Source organism: Lepidochelys kempii, chromosome 2 (assembly GCF_965140265.1).
Source record: "Lepidochelys kempii isolate rLepKem1 chromosome 2, rLepKem1.hap2, whole genome shotgun sequence".
In the NCBI taxonomy this organism is placed as follows: domain Eukaryota; kingdom Metazoa; phylum Chordata; order Testudines; family Cheloniidae; genus Lepidochelys; species Lepidochelys kempii.
Window position 1 is genome coordinate 255,033,077 of NC_133257.1, and position 22,744 is coordinate 255,055,820.

A 22,744-nucleotide genomic window follows, 5' to 3' on the forward strand; every position below is an offset into this window, starting at 1 on the left:
TTTCTTGGTGGATTTGGCTGGTGGAGCCAACTACTGATAGATCTGCTGGCCATGCCTCTGTCCTGACCTCAAATTCCCACTCCATCAGCCTGTTGTGGAGATCTCTCTGCACTGATTCTGCAGCATTCAGGGCTTTAACTTGGACCAATGAATTTGGTCCTGGGGCACTTTCTGTATCTTTACTTACCTGACTTATTAGAGAGTTGTAGAAAAGAACATGGCTGAAGATAAGACCAGTGTCCCCAAGGAATTTCTAAAGCTTGGAGACCTCTTTTGGAGGCTTGCATTGTTTTCTCTGTGCTGCACACTGATCAGGGTGGGCAAGGAGAGGCTGTGCTCTGGTATTTAAACACCCGACTTTGTTTTTCTTCTGCTCTGTCAGTCGGTCTAACACATCCTGTTTTATTCACTAACCGTGGTATAGTTGGCCCAGTAGCCTTTTGTGCCTGAATGAGCTTTCAGATACTATGTTGCCCTAGTTAAAGCAGAAATGAGCTTCAAATGCGGCATCCATAAATGCACCATGATGCCTGGGTGTGCACTGAAATTTTGCACTGATAGAAAGACCTACCAAGCCACGGTTTTCAAACACTGTGCCCACTTATTTATCTAGATACTGCACAGTTTAATTTGACATTTTAAAAAAGAAATGTTGGTAGGTCTTTTGTATTCTAGCTCAGTGGTTTTCAAACTGTGGGTCGCGACCCAGAACTGGGTCACGGAATGGAAGGCGCTGGGTCGTGGTGGCTCTGGTCAGCACTGCTGACCAGGGCATTAAAAATCCCTTCGGCAGTGTTGTCTGGCTAAGGCAGGCTAGTCCCTATGTGTTCCGACACTGAGCTGCGCCCCAGAAGCAGCCCGCAGCAGGTCTGGCTGCTAGGCAGGGGGGCTACAGGGTTCCGCATGCTGCCCCCGCCCCGAGCACCGACTCCACGCTCCCCTTGGCCGGAAACCGGCCAATGGGAGGCGGGGCGGTGCTTGCAGGCGAGAGCTGTGTGGAGCCGCTTCCACGCCTCCACCTAGGAGCCGGACCTGCTGCTGGCCACTTCCTGGGCGCAGCGCGGTCCGCAGTGCCAGGATAGGCAGGAAGCCTGCTTCTGCACCCCAGCTGTGCTGCTGACTGGGAGCCGCCCGAGGTAAGCCCGCACCCCAGTCCCATGCCCCAATCCTCTGCCCCAGCCCTGAGCCCCTCCCTAAACCCGGAGCCCCATCCTGCACCCCAAACCCCTCATCCCTGGGCCCACCCCTGAGCCTGCACTCCCAGCCCAGAGCCCTGACATCCTCCTGCACCCCAACCCCCTGCCCCAGCCCAGAGCCCCCTCCCACACCCTGAACCCTCATTCCCGGACCTACCCCGCAGCCCTCACCCCTGCACCCTAACACTCTGCCCCAGCCCTCAGCCCCTCCCACACTCCAAACCCCTCATCCCCAGCTCTGTTGGGTCGTGGGCATCAACAGTTTTCTTCAACTGTATCGCCAGAAAAAAAGTTTGAAAACCACTGTTCTAACTAACCTATCACGTGTGAACCATGTGTAACTAGGTGCAGTGCTGTCTTCCTGAGTGTGCAGACTAAAATGGTTGTAAGAGTTGTGAATCCCCTGCCCCATTAATCTCTTTGGGTATGTTTATATGGCCATCCTGGGGTGTGATCGCAGATTGTGTAGATATACCTGAGCTACCTTTAATTTTGCTAGTTTTGATACTGGAGCAGTGAAGCCACAGCAGCACAGGCTTCAACACTGGTTGTGCAAGCCCACCTGGCTCCCTCAGTAATTGTTTGGGCAGCTAGCCCAGAGTGAAGCCCAGGATACTGCGGCTTTGCTGTTCCGGTTCCCAAGCTAGCCAGGTTATATGTACTGCAACCACAAGGTGTGTTTGAAGCTCATGTATAGGCGTACCCCTTGGGATATTAAATCTAATGTAGGATTATACTTTGCATGTAAAAAATAACTATTTAATTGCTGATCATTTTAGTGGATGGAATGGGAGTGAAGATCATGGGGGTTGGAACTGGGGAGCTGCTGAAGATAATTAAATGCAGAGGGGAAAACAGAGGAGACTCGCTAAGACAAGGAAGAGAAGAGGAACAGGCATAGGAGAATGGGGGAAAGCAGAAGGGGAAAAGATAGCAGTGCTCTTCAACAGGTCCATATTTCCCCAATGAGTGATGAAAGCAATGATAAGTTACTGCACTTATTATACATAACAATAAGTACAAATTTAGTTTCTCTATAAAAGCCGTATTCTGCTCTTGAACTTTCTGCCAGCCTCCCATGGACATCAGTGTAATTCTGCTGTGGAATGAGAGCTGCATGTAGTCCTGGTTCACAGACCAAAATGAAAAATAGAATTCAGCCCATTCTACAGAATGAGTTTGGTTTCCCGGCACTAAGTCGTGGAGTCTGCCTCTTGAATTGTCCCACCTAGGGTACATTTAATAATTTTGGGTGACTGCTCTAGGTTATCAGACTAAGGCCTGACCAGCACCAGGCAGTACTTTGAATTTAAGTGCTTCTGCTCTCTGAATCTGGAGCCCTAAATCTAGGTCAGAAAATTACAGGGTTTTTTAAATTGACTGTACAGTAGACCAGTGGCTTATACGCAGCATCCTTCTCATCCCATTCCTTTCCTCTGAAGCTGGAGCTTCACCTTTCCTCCCCTGCAGTGACCCACACCTCTGCCTACCTTACCAGTGAACTCCGTGTACCACTGTGGCCTGTCTACCATTCAGTTGTGTGTGCTTTTACCTGCCTGACTTGCTCCCGTATATGAGAGACTAGGGTTTGAAAGGAGTCAGCTGCAGATTTGAGTGCCCGCTATTGAATAAGACTCACCAGGGGTCCTCACAGAGACTCATCGTTAAGGTGGCGTTGGGGAGCCTGGAGTGTCAGTCAGATACATGTACCAAAATCAGTGGATCCGCAGCATAGTTTAAAAACTCCCAAAGTGTTTAGTGCTGCTGTGGCCACTGTCTGGAACTAGCGTTATTATTCTGTAGTGTATGAGTAACTTTTTGAAGCCCTGGCCTTGAGAAGAACAAATGACTGAAGCAGATGACACATAAAGAATAGATGCTTCCTGTGATGAGAGCTGCTGGAGGCAGTCAATCAAGAATGCATGCACGGCAGTGAGAGTGGGGACAGGGAAAGGCTGGGACTGGACGTGATGTGGGCAGGAGGAGCAGAGACTGGATTGTTTGTATTTAATATTTCTCTAGTTCCATAATTTTGGAAGGGGATTACCGAAATAAAGACGGTTCCTGCCCCAAAGTTCCAGGATCCTGCAAGGTGCTGAGCACCCTCAGCTCCCATTGTTTTCAGATGATGTGATGGAAAGATGGCAAGGAGAGGGAGGGCTGAGGTGTGTAACTAACCAAGAATGTGACTGATACAATGTGCTGTATGAAGCTTATAATAATTAGTTGGGATGGGGTGTGGGGTGAAGCTAGGGACTGCATGAGGTGTGAGCCCAAGAAGAAGGCTGGGACTGGATGACATGGGAGGGGAAGGGTTTCCTGGAGAGAGAAACCACTTGGCCAGGCCTATGGAAAACGTAGGCATGCAGTGGCTTAAACACTGCTGAAGGGCAGTTTGCACTCTCTCCTGCCAGCATTTCACAACAGCATGGGGCTGGGTGTTGAGAGGAGGCAACAGCTGCAGCCTGTAGTACAGCCGGGTGAGGGAAGCCATCGTGCGGCACATTTTGTCAGGTGTTGGTCTTGCACTGGCCCTCGCAAGCAGGCACGTTGTCAAGAGGAGGGCATGGTGGAGGGGCAGTGTCTGCTCAGTTCCTTAGCCTGCAGCCAGAGAGATGAATTTGGTCAGTTAAGGAAGCATTTCCCAGAGTGGGGAAAGTAGCTACAGGTTATCTATAAAAATATTTGGCACCTTTCATTCAAGGATCTCAAAGCATGAATGAGATCTCACAGCACCCCTGTCTTATCCCCACTTTGCAAATGGGGACATTGATGTGCAGGGACAAATTAATCCCTGGTGTAAACCGCATTGACTTCATTGGGGTTAAACCAGGGATGAGTTTGGCCCACAGAGAGATTAAGCAGTTTTCCAAACGTCATACAGCAAGTCACTGGCAGAACCAAGAATAGAACCCTCTACTCCTGATTCCTGGCTGTATGCTCTAAGTCCTGGAGTGTGCTCTCTAGAGTGTAGTCTATAAATGGGGGATGGCTCTGGTCAGGGGGCGAGGATCAAGGGAGCATGTAACAGTAACTGTTTCTGTGAAGAGACTATGGAGAATCCCAGGAAGGGAAGCAGCCAAAGGGGTTAGTATGACTTCTTTTCCCTTTCTCCAGCTTTCTCTGTCGGGGGTGGAGGGTTAGTATGATGCCTTTGACTGCTCAAGTATATGATGGCATGGTGTAGCTAGGCATCAGTTGGGGGCTTCTAAGCACTAAATAAGGAAAGCTGGACAAAAACTAGAGCTGTGTAAATCATTGCACAGAAGGGGGGTTAGACTCTGAGAAGCCCGGCAGCTGGAGATCAACACAGAGTGAAAGTTTCCAAGGCAGCTGCTACTTAGTGTTTCTAATGTTCATTTGGGATCGCAATCCTGCACAGCCTAATTCAATGGAAATTTTACCTTTGAGTTCAGTGGGATCAAGAACACACCCATAGCAATGTGTTTTCTGTCAAAGAGGTGCCAGGGAGTGAGTCATTTCTTCAAGAGGGTTTTGGTGGATGCACTAAAAAGCAGCGTGCAGTCTATGCTAACCCTAATGTGCACAAAGATTAATTCCCAGGCTAGCCAGATAAGAATTATGATGAGGCAGAAGTCTGGGTCAGCTGCTGTGTGGTGGGGAGCGCCACAGGCTGCCGCATGTCTATTCCTGTTGAATTTTAAAAGGAGCTAGTGTAACCCACACACACTAGCACAAGGGATAATTTGTTTCTTTTAATAACAGAAGAGATGTTTTGAAAAATATGGATTTCAGAGACAGAAGAATTGCTAGTTAAAACTTTGTGCTCCTATAATGTCTTTTCCCCGAGGATCTCTTAAGTACTTTACAAACATTTAATTACTCAAGCCACACATCACCCTTGTGAGCATCACAGAAAATAAACAAAAGTAAATTGTGCTCAAGTCAGACCCTCAACTCAGTCTTAACTATTGGAGCCACTACTAATACCTTTGTAATTATTATCCTCATTTTACAGGTCAAGAAATTGACACACACAGAGGCTCAGTGACTTGTCCAAATTCGCAAAGCAAGCCAATGGCAGAGTCAGGAATAGGTCCCAGGACTTGAGATTTGAAGGCCCCTGCTCTGGTTGCCTTCTGAAGGTGCAATATTCTAAGCATATGCCCAGCTGTTAGGGTTAATGGCCACGTGCATTAAGGTGGATATACCCTTGTCTGCACTGGCCGCTTTTTTTAGCATTCATGCATGCATGCCAAATAGATAGCATAATGTTTTTTATATGCATTAACATTCCATGCTCTGGATTATGAGGATCGTATGTATACTGTGCAAATCCTCAGTGATTTCAGTGGGACTTTATATACTAAGATTTCGATTGTGAGAGTTCTTTTTATATAATTTATCCCCTTAGTATCAATTGTAAGGTAAGTGATGTTTGTTTTTTTTTCCTTTAGTTTCCTTCAACAGGAACATCCCGTGGGAATAATACACACAATTAAAGACAAGGGTCTAATTTAAAGTGACAAAACAAGGAGCTTCTGAATCACATCTGTGTCTCCAATCCATCCTAAATTTACTCCCTTGTGAAAGTGTACAATAGCACACAGGAGAAGAAATAAATCACACATTATTCTGAAACCTCCTAAAATATCTGCTTAAAAAAAACCCCTTATGTTTAAAGTGGTGATTTGCAAAGTTACTTAATTTTGTATTAGAAGAAGCCAGTTACTACTTATTTCATAGAATATCAGGGTTGAAAGGGACCTCAGGAGGTCATCTAGTCCAACCCCCTGCTCAAAGCAGGACCAATCCCCAATTTTTGCCCCAGCTCCCTAAATGGACCCCTCAATGATTGAGCTCACAACTCTGGGTTTAACAGGCCAATGCTCAAACCAGTGAGCTATTTATATATTGTTCCCTATCCATTGTTTTTTGTCTTTCAGAATGTAGGCTCTTCAGGGCAGGGACTGTGTCGTCTTTTATGTTTGTGACTCACCTTGGACACTAGGTGCCACCAGAAACAAATATTAAACAATAAAAATAATCTCTGGTTTATGACAGCTTTCCCTGCATAAAACAGGCCACAGGAGCCCATGCCTGGAAAATCAGCCAGAGGGAGGTTGCAGAGGCAGATATCAGTAGCAGCCTCCCCTTGCAGGGGGCTAGTTCAACCTGGAAAACTTGGTGGTGCTGGGCAGTGAAGAGTTATGGTCAGGACATCCAGGAGACAGTGATTCAATATATCCCTATTGCAGTCTCTGCCAAAAGAATGTCTACGTTCTAAGCCACCAGTGGAAATTAGCTGTCATCCCCGAACCCCAGTGTTCTCTCTTGTGCAAAGAAGAGCAGTTTGCCCCTCTCTGCACTAATGGATGTATCTACCCCAACATGAACTAAAATAGCAATGAAAACCCACAGGAACAACTCCTGAAAAACTGAGGTCAACAGTGGAAAGAGCAGTTCAGCATTAGAGCTAACAGTCCCAATAGGCTCCACTAGAATACAAAACGAATGTAGCTTCATTAAAGCCTCTGCGGCTGAGCGCAAAGTACCCTGTGAGAATTGAAATACCAGGTGGTGTATTAAGTAAATAAGGCAGTGCTGCTACAGGCGTTGTTTCTCACAGCAGCCAGCTGTAACCGGCATATAGTAGAGCTGACCACGGGAATCTCTGCCATGTGATGCAGTACTATGGTTGGCTGATACCTAGGAAGTCAGTAGGGTTTTGTTTGTCTCAGCAGTTGTCATGACATTGATAAGGGCCAAGGATTGTAGTAGCTGGCTTGATGTGTTAACATATGCTCATCAGTCAACTTTTTTGGATGTTGATGGGCAACTTGGGGTCTGCAAAGATGCCACATGTCTATCTTGAAATGAGTAATTAAAAGGAGCAGGTGAATTGCTGTTCGAAAGGGTGACTTTTTAAAGTGCAAATATGTGAATCTCTGTGGGTGTGCAAAGACCTTGCTGAAAGGGCGAATCTTGCACTCATTATTCAAGCATAACTCCTAGGGGTGTTACAGGATCTGATTCACCTTGTGTCGTCACCTACACTTGTGCAAATCAGAATGGTAGCATTTTAAAACCACTGTACACTGCTGTCAGTGACTACACAAAGAGCTAGGCAGGTAAATCAGGCCCCTCTAGGTATTTTGGAAGAAGGGGTTGAAATATCGGAGTATTTATCTTCACTTCGATTAGCTTGAGTTAAAACTTGTGTTGCCCCCTACTCAAGTTCTGTCCATGCACAAGGGTGATAATGCTTTTAATTCAAGCTGGCTGGCCAGTCATGGGATATGTGCTATAGCTGGAGTTGGCACAGCTTGGCAGCTGCTAACACAATCACTGTGTGTAGCTCAAGTGTTATTTCAGTGTGGCCACTCCCACTGAGTTAGGCCACTCACGAGGAGTTAACTCCAGTGTAGATAATGGAGTTGACTCTGCAGTAAAGACACCCTGAATGTCCATATCATATAGCAGAAAATGAATATTTGACTTTATTACCTTTCCCTATTATTTCAGACGTGATTACGTACAGCCTAGGGGTCATACAGAAAAGGAAAAGATTTTATTACATTTGCTTCTTTCTGTGGTCAGATCCATAAATCCTAAACTGATTTGACTGGCAGGAATCTGTTTACCTTGTGTCATAGCCCCGGTAAAGCTCTCCGTGCTAGACAGTCACTAGGCTGATATATTTGCATCCCACATGCTGGACCTGTGTGCTTTTAAGCGTCTCTTTATCCAGGCAGGATACTGCACTGTTTCTTTGGCCTCTGTGGCATGCTTCCTGCCTGGGCACGGGTTCTGTTACCTCTTCTCAGAAGTGGGATCCCACAGTCCAGCTGCTATAGGCCCCCCAGACCAGGGCTGATGCAGCCCCCAAGATTCCCTGGTTGCTTCAGCAAACCCTTTCCCAGAGCTCCAACATTGTGAATACTCTGGTTTACCATTTACCTCTCCAGGGACCCATGGTAGTGGAAGCACATTACACACAGGCTTTTCAAAGGTTTCTAACGCAATTATGCTTTACTTTAGATAGCACAGTAGATATGCAGATCTAGACAAAACAATAAAACACCTGTACACATTTACCTGCCTCAGATCCCTCACCACTTTGAGCATTCTTTGGGCTCAGGTCACAGTCTTTTGAGAAGTCCAGGATCTTTCCTGACCCGCTTTCCTCCTGCACATGGCTTCTCTTCTGGAATATGGAGCTTCCTCTTACTCATACAGCCAGCTTTCCGCTTCTAGTTTCCTCTCTCTTTAAACCTTAAAATGGCCAGTGAGAGATCCCTTCTTTTATAACCTCCAGTCCCCTTTTTCAGGTGACCCCAGATCAGGTTTGTCAGGTGATGGGAGTCCCCCAGCAGCTGATCCGTTCCTTAGTTAAGTTTATATGGGCAGACTGGTTCTCTCTGGGCAGTTGGCAACTCTTTGTCCAGGGGGGCTTCCATCTGAATGGAGGTAAAAAGACAATAGAGGTGGCAGCCTAGCCCACATTCAAAATGGAGTTTGCAGTCTGAAGCAGACACACAGCGATTCCTCAATATCGGACAGAATTTGTAAGCTGTAGATAGTCAGATTTCTTCCAATCATCACACATTAATGATCAGAAAGCAGTGTTTTTATATCACTGGGAAGAGCTTAGGTTACTGGGGGAAATGGTGCAAAGAAAAACGCTGTGCAAAGGAATAAAATAGTGTATATCTCACTTCTATAGGGTGTGCTGGTTTCCAGAATAAATGGGCCATTGTGGTAATGGCAGTTTTGCAGAGTAGGTCAAGTGCAGTTTCCAAATGTAAGAAAGAATAAGGATGTGCTCCTGGATGGTGTGGAAGTCTATAGGAGTTTAAGACCTTTACAGGATCAGACTCTAGCATTAGGAATATTATTGAATATTCCCTATAACCAAACAGTTTCTCTTAAAGGGAATGAAAGTTGTTCAGCAGGAAGAGAAACTCTCATAATTTCACTGATTAAGGTGTTCAGAATGCTTTTCTCAGCTTTGGGAGCAGTGGCTGTTACTACATTCTCAGATCTTATGGAGATGAGTATGATATAAGAACCTAAATAGAATAGAATAATCTGAAGGTTGGAAATTAATATATTTTTGTTTGTTTGTTTTTACAGAGTGAAATAGCCAATAAGGCAAAGGCTAATGCTCAGGTGTATGGATTCAGCTATAGAATAGTGTTCAAAAAGGACATTGATTAAGATAAAGTAATGGTTTGCTAAGACATGGTATTTTTATTTCATTTCAGCTGATGTGGGGAAAAGGAGCTAGATGCCTTTTTACTGCTGAAAATAGAGATTTTTCTTAGGAAACATTTAAAATAACATATTTGATAATTGATCATAAACCCTAATTTAATCTTGGCTCTAGATTGGCCTGGCCATTGCATGCTCTGCATGGGAGCAGAGGAGGGCACAAGGAGCCTCCCCAGGACACCTTATACACAAGGGAGAGGATTTGTCCCTTTAGAAATGGCAATGGCCCCTCTCATCACAGAGCTCTGCTGAAGGAGATCACAACATAAACTTTGGAGAGGTTTTGAAGGAGTGTTGTCTTATGGTTTCGTTTAAGGGGATTGGGAATCTGGGCTACTGGATTCTATTCCCAGCTCTACCACTGTCTCATTGCATGACTTTGTCTGAATCCCTTAATCCTTCCATGCCTCAGTTTCCCCATGTGTAAAACTTACCTACCTCATAGAGAAAAGGAGGACTTGTGGCACCTTAGAGACTAACCAATTTATTAGAGCATAAGCTTTCGTGAGCTACAGCTCACTTCTTCAGATGCATATCGTGGAAACTGCAGCAGGCTTTATATATACACAGAGAATATGAAACAATACCTATTCCCACCCCACTGTCCTGCTGGTAATAGCTTATCTAAAGTGATTTCCAGCACAAGGAAATCACTTTAGATAAGCTATTACCAGCAGGACAGTGGGGTGGGAATAGGTATTGTTTCATATTCTCTGTGTATATATAAAGCCTGCTGCAGTTTCCACAATATGCATCTGAGGAAGTGAGCTGTAGCTCACGAAAGCTTATGCTCTAATAAATTGGTTAGTCTCTAAGGTGCCACAAGTCCTCCTTTTCTTTTTGCGAATACAGACTAACACGGCTGTTACTCTGAAACCTACCTCATAGAGGTGTTTTAAGGCTTACTTAGTGATTGTTCAGAATGCCATTTTGTGAACTGCAGATAAAAAAAAAAACCCAACTATGATGCAACAGTGAAACTAAAACTGAATGTCACTTCCAGTTACCACCTGGGTTAACAGCCAGCATATTCTCAGTTTTCGTGCGGTTCATAATGCTCCCATGCTAACACACCATATTTTAAGCAGCACCCATGGACTCCTTTACCTGCCACATGCAGACACCCCCACTCCCATTTATTTCAGTCACACTGAAGCTGACCTGCTAAAGCAGCTGGAATCAATGCTGCCCTATCTTACTTGGGAAGCTGAGAGGAAGGGCCACAATCCTTGGCCACCAATAGGGAGATGGCTTTTCCATCTCAAATATGGGCTGAATAATTCAACTGTGAGGGCTGTGGCTCCTCAGGAGCCTGTGATGTTTTGAATCTCTGTGTTGAGAATGCTAGGACTGGCAAGAACATTTGCTGGGAGGAATCCATGTTGTTTTTGTCACAATGACTATTCAGGTTACTTTTCAAGTTTACTTTTTTATAAAGCTGTATGTTATTTTACAACTCTGTATATGTGTACAGTATGTCACTAACACTACTTGATTAAAAAGAGCCAATAATTCTCCACATGCATGTGGGAGTATCATTTTACAGCCATTAAATAGCTGTATTAAACATCATATTGCATAATTTGCACCATTTGCTTAAGTGCTAAAATAGACATAGTTTCATGCCCGAGGAGTGAATCAGTTTACTGAACTAAGAGTAGGCCCCACTCAGATTCATCAGTATCCTGCCTACTCCTCTGTTTTCATTGCTAGCAGAAGAATGCAAATGAAAGGGGAGCGTTGTCCTGATTTATGAAAGGAATCAGAGGAAAATCAGCACTCTGAGCCGTTGCAAATTAAAACTTGTTTTCTGTTTCTTTTTTAAAGAAGTTTGAGTCTAAATAATCAGCAAATGCTTAAGCCTTGGAAGATACGAAAACTTGTTACTAATGGTTTAGATCCGTACGTGATCAGATAAAAGTATGAGAATATTGAACAGATCTTTAGTCATGTGAGAACCTCAGAAGTGATTTACTGCAAGCGTCCAATAAATCCCACAAATCTGATCAACGTTATTCCTAGCAGATAAATGAAAAAAGCAAAAAACAACAGCAAACTCCAGGCCGTATCATTTAGTTTCTCCCCATGTGAGGAGGGTCACAGCTCCACTCAAGTACTAGCCAAAATTGACAATTGTGTGCACAAGTGGCAGGGAAGATCATGTTCTGAAACAGCAGCATCCCTCATTCGTCTGAAATCTGCAGCAGCCACCTCTGTAGGTGTGTGGTTCGTGAGGGGCATGGTGTGTGCAGGAAAGATGGTGGCCTTTTTTCTGAAAGGGGATGACTTGAGCCTGTCACATAAACGGACTTAGCAGAGCTGTCAAGTTGAAGGGAGGCACTGGCAGGAGACCACAAGCTGTGAGCATTGTTCCCCATAAGAAACCAGCAGCATCCTACCATGTTGCTGGCAGATGACAGCATCCATTGTGGGTGTCACCCACTCTGCAAAGGAAACCTAATAGAGAAGCTGTGATTTCAAATACTCCCAAGAGAAAAAAAGCAGTGTGCTGTTTTATTAATTCTTTCCTCACAAGTCCTAAGGGAGGGTGGGTTTGGATAGGAATGTCTGAGTGGGAGGAGCAGATAAAAGCTATTTAGAGCCAGGACTTTAAAGGAAATTATTGTGTGAGGGATTGGCCTATATAGAGAAAGAAGTTATATTAGCAACATTAGTGTATTTTTATGACAAGCTAAATATCCCAGTTGCTATATTTTATGCTAGAGTTGGCCAAAGATGTGGCCCTTGGCTGCTGTCATCTTCAGTACACTGATGGATTCTACTCATCCCATCATGTGTTGGCCATCGTGATCTAATTTGAGGCTCCTCAAACTGAGATGGAGCATTGCATGCTGGGATCCATACATGCAGTGGACCACACTCATTCTTCTAGTTTGCCCATTTTACTCAAGTTAAGGAAGGCCTTTTGGCTCTTGGCAAGCTGCCAGTGTATTCCTGTCAAACAAAGGGAAGCATGCCTGCTTTTTCCTTCTATATATGAGTTCGAGTGGTTTCACACTAAGAATTGTGTTGAAATTCCAGTGTTTTAGGTGAGCAGAGTGAAAAAATATTTTACATCTTTGTAGCTACTGTGGCTGCTGTGATAAAGTCAACAATTACCAAACAATGTTATCTGAAATGTGATATCTGAAATGTTTTTCCTCCTATACGTAGTATGGGGAAAAACTGCAGTATTTCAGATACAGCAGTACGGTTAACAGTTGATTGTTTAATGTCAGTCACTATACTTCAAAACTGTACCCTGTAATATTTCCAAAGAACAGAGAAAATGTATCGGTGCATTGTTTGGTTCTAGCATGGCAATCTCAAATCTTTTCTATGTTTGAGGATGAGCTCTAATGTAAACAGCTGCTTCTGTATGTTAATTCAAATTAAAATTTAGGACAGCTTGCAAATCTTGGGGCTTATGAATCATCAGTAAGAAGCAATGCAAACAATTCTCTATTTGTGTGTCCCATGTTTTTATTGCCACCGGAAAAGACATTAGAAATTAAATGAAATGCGACATTGTAATAATGGAGTGGAACAAGGCAAAAAGTTTTTATTCTCCCTTAAAATCGGACAAGAAGAATCACTGGAGAATTATAGGGCCCAATCCTGCACCAACAGGAGATTGACTGGATGACCTAATAGGTTTTGTCCATCTCTAATGTCTTTTACTGTGTTGACTAAAAATTATTACTTTATCTGTTCAGTGGAGAAATCGCAGAGCAATTTAGGTTTGATGATATAAAGACACTTTGGCTCATTGTACATTTCTTTCTTCAGCGAGGGAAACGTTGGGTGAATTCTTTGTACATCAATTCACCTCCTTATTAAAATCAGTAAAAATTTGAAGTGTTCTTAAATATTTTCCCTCTTCAGACTCCTAGATGAATACTGAGTTTTCTTGACTCCATTGTGGAGGTGTCTAAAATTTCTGGCTAGTTTTTACTGCTAGTTTTTACTGCTTTCTCCATAACATCATTTATTCTGCCTGATTTGTCTAGGAGAGCTTTTAGTAATGTGTGAAGGGGCTTCTTTCTTCCCAAAGGAAGAAGTTAAACCTTTCTTTAGTGAATTTGAACCATGACTGTTAAGTACCCTGTGATGTATTGTTTCTAACCATGTGGTATAAAGCTATATCTCACTTTCTTTTCATTATGTTTTATATGTGGTAGAACAATGCAGCTACTTTACGCACATATGACTTCAGGTATTTCTAGAAATATTGGTTGTTTAGATGTTAGTCCAATAAGTTTTAAATTAGTGCAAGGTTTTGTTAGTCCAACATTTATTTTGACTTTATGAAAAATCTGAAACTTGGCATTTTTAATGTGACTTGGCCTTTACAAAGATCCTTATGTTGTATTTACAAGGCCGAGACCTATAACAACAGCAAGATTTTTTCAATAGTAATCATGGGATAGCATATGTGAATCTCAAAATGTTTTACAAATACAGATAAATTAGGTCTCACAACAACTCTGGGAGGTAACATCTTAGATGTTAGACTAGATGATCTAATAGGGCTGTCTCCCTATGGAAAAATTATCCCCACTTTGCAGATGGGGAAACTGAGTCACAGAGAGGGTAAAGCCCATATTTTCAAAAGTGTGTTCTAATTTTGGGTGCTTCAGTTTTGGGTGCCCAACTTGAGACACACAGGTCTGATATTCAGATGTCCTGAGTACCAACCGATCCCATTAACTTCGTTGGAGCCATGGATGCTCAGCACCTGTGAAAATCAGGTGGCTGGTGTCTTAAGTGGGGCTTCCAAAAACAGAAGTTCCCCAAATTAGTGGACATTCTTGAAAATGGAGGCCTGCAGGAAGTGTCTGGTAGAGCAGGAATAGAACCCTGATTTCCTGACTCTCAGTCCGGTGCTCAGCAGCCAGTTTCATATTCCTAATGGGGTGAGAATAGTGCTAAAAGATGTCACTCCTCAGTCTCCTTTAATACACTGCTTCCTATGTCCTCTAGCTGGGATGCTAGCCTCTTCAGGACAGTGAGTCTGTGGCTTCCCTGTGTCTGGAAATAACTCTTTTGGCACAGTTTATTGATATTGGAAATGGTTTCTTTTGACTCACTGAGTCCATTAGCTCAGGATGGATACGTCCCAGCAGCAAGGCTTTCAGAACTAATGTGTTGTTTTTTTCCTTTTAGTGACTTGTCAGTTTCATCAGTTATAGCTTCCCCAAACCCTAAACACTCTGCAGACACTTGAACATCCATAAAAGATACCAAAGATAAAAGCACCTTCCCAACCACCATTTATCTAAACCTGTCAGAAACTGAGAATTGAACAGGAAAGTTGGCTTCCATTAGAATCTGAAAGATGCTGAGCAACCTCAATTCCCACTGAAATCAATAGGAGATGAGGATATTCAAAATACTGCAGATCTTTTTTTTTTTTTTTTTTTTGCATCTCGCTGTGGCATATTGCATTAAGCATCATCTGTATATGTCTGCAACACCCACTCTGAACCAGACTTGTGATTAGTGCTGTCGAATCCACAGGAATGCTGTTCTGCCCAGCAAACCATAAGTGCTGGAAAGGGCAGCTGTAAGTCTGGGAAGACATGAAGCAAGGGTGGGAACTTGTTTTGTCCCAGTAAATCTGAACCATTTAAGAGTCAGGAACTTCATTAAAACTGTAGAGAAATAAGCTAAATATTGCATAATACCACACTAAATAAAACCCATGGTAGAGCATCAACAATATTTTTCTGGGCATTTTGTGATCTTAAAGTCAGTTTTACTGTTCTCAACAAGTTAAATAAAATTATCAGGAGAGGCTTAGCAAATGTCCTTTTTATGTAGTTCTTCATAAAAACCATTAAGTGCCTAATTAATTTCTTTAATCATTAGATGGGTTAACTTTCCCCTGGAAATGTCTGGGATAACAGAGAAACAAAGTGGGTGAGGTAATATCTTTTATTGGATAAAAATATATTACCTCACTCACCTAGTGTCTAATATTCTGGGACCAGCACTGCAAACAGTGGGATAACGGAGTCCTTCCTCAGGTGATTAGTTAATAATTTCCTGACTGTATCATCAGTGCCTTAGCAACTACGTGACTTCATGGTTTAGTTTTATTAAACACAAACTCCCCTTTAAACATGTCATTCAGCTTGGTTGAGGTGTGGCCTGACCCTGACAGGTACTGGGTATCTCAAACTCCCTTTGAGCTGAGTGGAAGTTGATAAAAAATATTTCTTAGGCTTTGCTGACCCATACCCAACCCCCACCGCCTTTTTGCAGTAGTGGAGCTTGTAGATATACTTCATTGGGGTAAAAAGTGACTTGCTACTGGTGCAGCTTTCCCCAGTCTGAAACCAAGTTAAACAGCACCACTGCAAGCCTCAGTCTACACCAATGCAGTGCATCTGCACTTAGGGTGCAAAAATCCCCAGTGGAGACAAGCCCTGAGGATTAGACCCAGGATGAGAAGCTGGAAAGATGGGTTTATAAGGTTCTTTCAAGCATTTGTTTGTCTGATTTCTGGTTTCAAAAAACCTTTCTGCATGCATTGTTCAGTCCCATTCTATGGACTAAAGTCTTCTCCTGATTACACACACAAATCCCTTTAAGTACAGTATGTGAGTCCAATTCAGATGTGGTGTAAGTGAAAGCACTGAAAGCATGTAGACCTATTCACCTTGCGCACATGGTTTACACTAGTGTAACCCCATTAAGGGTAACGGACTTACTCCTGAATTACACTAGCATGAGGGAGAGAAGAATTGGGTCCTGTGTGTTTATTGATAAACACACACATAAGACTTTTTATTTGGATTCATACTTTATGTGGATGCACTGGTATCTGTTTCACTAGTTTCTTATTTGTAATGAGGTTCACAGATCTAATGTCACGGATTGGTGGACCTCATTACTCCAAGGAAGGAAATGTTCACGTAAGGCATGGGTAAATATTCCTGACTTGGATGATAGATGTAGCTAGATCAAACTGTAAACACAGTGCAGAACTGCTGTAAGACTACTGCCTGAAGTACAGGTGAGGTGGGATGCACATTCCAAGTGAAGCTGTATTTTCACGAGGAAAATGACACATTTGTTTTCAGCATAAGTTCCCTCCACGCTTCCTCCTCAGCTGATGTTGAAAACTATTAAAATGTTAATGTAGATGGGATACAACTATTGTTAGCACCATTACAGAAAGCAGTGAGACCATCTCACTTGGAAAAGGTACCCCACTTCTTATCTAAGTAATGTCACTGTGGGTTGCTCCATTAAAATGAGTGTGTCCTGCACCTTTGATGGAGATTTTTGGTAGCAGTGCCTATCTGCCCGCACATGCACCCTACACATCTTCGTGCCCTAAACTGAGGCTATTCTAGTTGGGTGGCCAAACTGTGGCTCTTGCCATTAAAGTGCAGCTCACAAGCCCCCAGCTCCTCCATTCTCTGCCTCCCAGACTGCGGGGGGAGAGCTCAGGACCTCTGCCTTGCAGCGGATGGTGGGGTAGGGACTTCTGTCCAGTGGGGAGGGGGGTTCCGGGGCTTCAACCCTGTGGGGTGCACGTGCCAGGGCTTGGTGCTTCAGCAGGAGTGGGGCTGAAGCCCGAGCCCCAGCTTCTGGGCAGTTGTGCCCCGGCTCTCGAACTTCTGAAGATTGTCATATGCGGCTCGGCGGGCCAGTAAGTTTGGTCACCCCTGCTATATAGAGCTCTGAGGGCAAACTGACCTCAGTTCCTACTCAACTGCCTTTGGCCAGAGACAGTATCTAGCATGTGACTGTGCTGTACCCGTTTCCCACTTTTATTAGTGTTTTAGGTTTATAGTTAGTTTTAAATAGTAGTAGATTTAATACCTTACAGTTGGAACATTTGTTACCCTCTTCTTTTAAAAAAAAGATAGAAAAGATTGTCCGTCGTCCCCCCCATTGAGGGGCTGAGGGACTGGAACAACTTTTCCTTTTGTTTGGGATGCCAGGCTCACTGGGATTTAAAACGTGCCTTTCTTATTGAGAAGCAATCCCTATTAGTGATGGGCACTCCCGCTGCGTTCATTGCTTGTGCGTATTGCCCACCTTAGCACGGGTGGCACAGACAATTAATGAAGCCCTCTTGGAGCCAGCCAAGTCCATCTGGCAAACCCCAGCAACACCACCACCACACGGAAGAGTGATGATTAAAATGAATACTACGTCCCACACAGGGATTCTGAATTTTTATTTTCTCATCCTACAGCAAACTCTCTGCTCATGGATGGAGCCAATGAAAGGGGTAGGCAGCATATCCAAAAAGCCACCCCTTTATAATAAGGACTAGAAATGTCATAAGAGCTATTTGTCAACAACACGTCAGTTCAGGATAACTCACCACCAGGTGCTGATGTCACAATATGACTACCTGAATTAAGAGAAATGTAATGCTTTTACTGACCATTTACCACAGGAACATCATGAACAGTTCAGCTCCATAATAAAGGAGGATCAGCTTTTGGCAAAAATTTCACTGCAAACTTCACTCGATGTGACGAACATGGCAGCCAGGTCTGTTTCCACCACAGTATCAATGAGGTGCGCTTCCTGGCTTCAGTTGTCCCTGATTTCCGTAGGAGGTGCAATCCACTGTTGAAGATTTACCTTTCAATGATTTACCTTTTCGCGGATTCCACAGACAACTCGCTTCATACCTAAAACACTCCAGGACAAAATTTAAGTTTTTAGGGATATACATGCCTGCAAAAAATAAGGAAGTTTAACAGGTCTCAGTCAGCACAAAGATCCCACCCTGCTTAATTTTCTGCCTTCCGTAGGCCACCGAAATCACTGACCAAGAGGTTGAGGTTTTCAAAGAAAAAGCCTGCAACTACCTCGACTGCTTCATCCCAGCCTTCAGCATCATCCAAACACCATTTTTGATGGTTTGGTCAAGAGTCCAGACCATCCAATGACCAGGTTTTATCAACTGCATGACACAACCCTTCTTCCTCAATTTGAACACCACCTCTCTCTTTCATTAAGTACGGGAGACTATAACATTGGACAAATGGGGATTGGAGGCCACTTCGGCTATACTGTCCAATTTACCTCCACCCCACCCTTCCAATCCCCTTCCCTCTTCAGGGACCGCTCTCACAAGCAATTGCTGACACAGGAGATCTCATCACTCCTAAATCTAGGAACCATAGAGTCAGTCCCACTTAAACACAGGGTAAAAGGGTTCTATTCAAGATATTTTCTGATACCAAAGAAAAATGGGTTGGAGGGAGATACAACATCTCAGACAATTGAACAAGCATGTCAGACATCTGAAATTCAGGATGGTGTCCCTAGTAGCTATAATTACCTCCCTGGAATTAGGGGACTGGTTTGTGAGCCACAACCTCAAAGATGCGTACTTCCATGTAATAATTCATCCTTCTCACAAAAGATTTCTTTGTTTCACTTTCAATCACAATCATTACCAGTACCAGGTTCTACACTTTTTTGGCCTGTCATTCACCCCAAGAGTGTTCTTAAAAATCATGGCTGTCGTAGCTGCCTACCTCTATCATATAGGGATAACGGTCTTTCCCTGTCTTAACAACTGTCTCCTCAAGGGTTGGTCATATGAGGTGTTAGGTTTGCTGTCCAAACAACAACTTCACTATTCTGAAGTCTAGGCCTGCAAATAAATCTCAAGAAATCTATCTTGACCTCTGCACAATGAATTCTCTTTATAGGAGCACTTCTGGATTCGATAATGGGAAGAGTTTATCTCCCTATTGACAGGTTCCTTGCTCTAAAGAACCATGTACAAAGTGTGCAGCTCATCCCTCAAGTTGCAGCAAGGACATGTCTGCAACTGCTGGTATGTATGGCAGCTTGCATTTTTGTGACACAAAACACCACTTTCTATCTTCAGTGTCTCCAGTGGTGGCTCAGGACTATTTGTGTACCCAACAAACAGTATTAACAAGTAAGTACTTGTACCCAATCAAGTCCTGCAGTCACTCATCTGGTGGCTGAATCCATTCAAAGTTTGTGCAGGAATCCTGTTCAGCCAGAATCCCCTACAGTCATAGTAACGTTGGACGCTTCCCTTTTGGGATGGGGAGCATATTTGGGTCCTCTCACAGTCCAAGACAAATGTTCACAACAAGAACAGTGCTTGCACATCCATCTGTTGAAATTAGGGGTGGTCAGAAATGCTTGCCTCCACTTCCTTCCCCTACTCAAAAACAAGTCTATCAAGATCATGACAGCATTGTATGCATGTATTATATCAATTGTCATGGTGTAGCGTGTTCCGCCTCGGTCTGCCCCAAAGCAATAAAGTTTTGGAAATGGTACATAGCCAATCAGATAGTCATTTCATCTTCCTACCTTCTGGGTATACAAAACACCAGGGTGGACCCGAGCAGAGATTTCTCCCTAAATTACGAATGAGAGTTGGACTCCTGAGTCCTCAACAAAATATTCCTAGCTTTGGGATTTCCAGAGGTCAATCTTTTTGCCACAGTAGCCAACACAAAGTGCAGGAAATTGTGTTCCAGATGGGGGCTTTATTCTGAATCTCTGGAGATGCTTTCCTCATTACTGGACAAAAGGTCTTCTCTCTGCATATCCTCCAACTCCATTGCTCTTAAAGGTCCTTATTGAGATCAGACAGGACAAAACCAAAATCATTTTGATTGCACCAACTTGGCCAAGACAAGTTTGGTTTCCTTACCTCATCAAACTCACCTCTTGCCCTCTTGTGGCAGCTCCTGAACAAACCTTGACTGTTGTCTCAGAATGCGGGTCAAATGCTCCATCCTAATCTGAACATCCTGCAACTACAGGCTTGATTCCTCAATGGTTCTTGGGACTAGAGACCACATGTTCATCTGAAGTACAAAAGATATTGGTAAATATCAGAAAGGAATCTACTAGACAAATTTACCTTAAGAAATGGAAAAGATATAACCTTTGGTGTAAACTGGTGTCATCTTTCTCCTATCCAGACATCTCTTTCCTCAGGCTTTGATTACCTGTTGGAATTGAAATAATCAGGCCTTTCTATGAATTCCATAAGGGTTCATTTAGTGGTACTAACAGCTTTCCATATAGCAGTAGAAGGTTTCTCGGTATTCGCTCATCCGACCACAACAAGATTCCTACAAGGACTTTTTCTGCAGATTAGAGCCCCAACACCACTTCGGGATCTCAGCCTAATTCTTAACTATCTCATGAAACAACCCTTTGAGCCATTAGCTACGTGCTTGCTACTACATCTGTCTATGAAGATAGTCTTCTTGGTGGTCATCACTTCTGTTCAAAGAGTTGGGGAGAAGGAGGCTCTAATTACTTTGTCTTCCAAGGAGACCCTCCTACTACTTTGTCTTCCAAGGAGACGGTATCTTTACAACCTCATCCAAAGATCTTAGCTAAGGTGTCCTCTGAATTTCATATCAACCAAACTATTCACTTTCCAGGTTTTTTCCCTAAGCTGCATCAGCCTATACACGAGTCTGCTTTTCATACACTAGATATTGTGAGCATTAGCCTTTTATTTAGACAGGACTAAGCCATTCTGGAAGACCCCTAGACTTTTTGTTTCTATTACATAGAGGTCTAAGGGAACATCTGTCTCCACTCAGGGCATGTCTACACAGGGATAAAAATCCTGTGGCTGGCCTGGGTCAGTTGACTTGGGTTAGTGGGGCTTGGGCTCTGGGACTGAAAAATCTCTGTGTAGACGTTTGGCCTTGGGCTGTAGCCTGAGCTCTGGGACCCTCCATTCTTGTTCCAGAGCTCAGGCTCCAGCCAGAGCCAGAACACAGAATTTTTCAGCCCCGAGCCCAAGTCAGCTGACCTAGGCCAGCCATGACTATGTCACAGGTCTTCTATCCCTGTGTAGATGTACTCTCAGAGACTTTCTAAATAGATCTCGATGTATTATTGCCTGCTATGGGTTCACTGGGGTTATACCTCCCTAAGAGTGATTGCACACTCTGCTAGATGACAGTATACATCTGTAGCTCTACTTAAAGACATTCCAGTTGCTGAAATCTGCAGGGTTGCAATATGGTCCTCGTTGCACATGTTTTCCAACCACTATGTCTTAATTCATGCAGCAAGATCAGATGTGGCAGTAGGCAACGCAATTCTTTCTTCAGTGGTGGACTGTGTTCTAAAATTCCCACCTCCTTAAATCGTTACTGCAAGGGAGTCACCTTAAATGGAACACTGTGCAAACCCCACACTGGACAAAAAGGGGTTAAGGAAGTACTCTGGGCTCAGCCAGCCCTGCCCCACCACATCTGTAGCAAATGCTCCAACTGGAAGAGGAGTTAAAAGGCAGGGAAGTAGCTCACTTGGTGGCAGACCAGGAAAGAGAGCAGACGTGCAACGTGCAGTGGAGAAGGGCTGAGACAACGGCCTAATCTTTCCCCACAACAATTGCCCAGAGCTCCCCCCCTGATGGAAGGGAGGGCCTGCTACAGAGACCGCCTGAGAGGAAGCATTCCCCCTCCCTCTTGTACAAACTCTGGACTTTGGTAATCCATTTTGTTTGGTTTGGACTACCCCTGCAGGGGAAAGCCCTACGACTGAGCTGGCCCAGGAGGGTGGGCCATACTGCAGGAGGAGGCAGTTGCCACCCAAGAGAGGAAGAGAGCTGCTATGCTACACGCTGCCACCAGGAGGTGTCTTGGGGTGAGCAGGCACCCTTCACACCATCTTAACCCAGATGGCGACTTTTGGACAATTGCAAGGGGGGAGATAGGATGTGGCCCAGGGAGGGCAGTCTTAAGCAACCCCCTGACTGTTAGATTACTGATAGCCCTCAAAGGGCCTGGGTCAGAGCCCAGTGGAGTGAGAGGGTCCTGGCTCCCCTACCAACAACCCTCTTGTAAGTCAGAGGCCTAAGCTATGACCAGTACGTGGCGTTACCCTACCAACCAACCCCTGAGCAAGGACCGTCACAAGCACCCACAGGGCACTGCTCGAAGGGGAAGGAGAGGTTACTCACCTTGTGTAGGTACTGCAATTCTTCCAGATGTGTGTCCTTGCGGGTGCTCCATTACCTGACCTCTTCCCCTCTGCTTCAGAACGGCCTCTGTGGGCTCTGCAGCAGAGGGGGAATGGAGGTCCCTATATATATAGTCTTGGTAAAGGGCATGAGGATGTGTAGGGCATGTGAGCGGGCAGAACAGCCACTGCTACCAAAACTCTCCGGTCAAAGGTTGGGTGCCTGCGCACCTAAAGTGGAGCACCCACAGGTGGACACATCTTGAAGAACTGCAGTTACTGCACAAGGTGAGTAACCTTTCCTTCCCCTGTACCTTTGCTCCTAATTTTATTCTAACTGCTGGCTT

The 22,744-nt window shown here is 44.2% G+C and overlaps 1 protein-coding gene and 1 long non-coding RNA gene across 17 annotated transcripts in view; one reads left to right on the plus strand and one right to left on the minus strand.

The window, feature by feature from the left end:
• PRKAG2 (protein kinase AMP-activated non-catalytic subunit gamma 2) overlaps positions 1-22,744 on the plus strand; it is a 386,863-nt gene that overhangs the window by 229,866 nt on the left and 134,253 nt on the right. The window lies entirely within an intron of this gene.
• The window catches only part of LOC140907811 (uncharacterized), a 45,785-nt gene continuing 40,663 nt past the window's right edge, over positions 17,623-22,744 (minus strand). For 2 of the 4 annotated variants that reach the window (XR_012157638.1, XR_012157637.1), the window contains 3 exons: positions 20,353-20,416; positions 20,116-20,272; positions 17,623-18,102 (listed from right to left, as the gene is read on the minus strand). This is a non-coding gene — a long non-coding RNA (uncharacterized lncRNA). The remainder of the gene's footprint in view (positions 18,103-20,115; positions 20,273-20,352; positions 20,417-22,744) is intronic. The other 2 variants (XR_012157641.1, XR_012157640.1) reach the window with 2 other exon arrangements.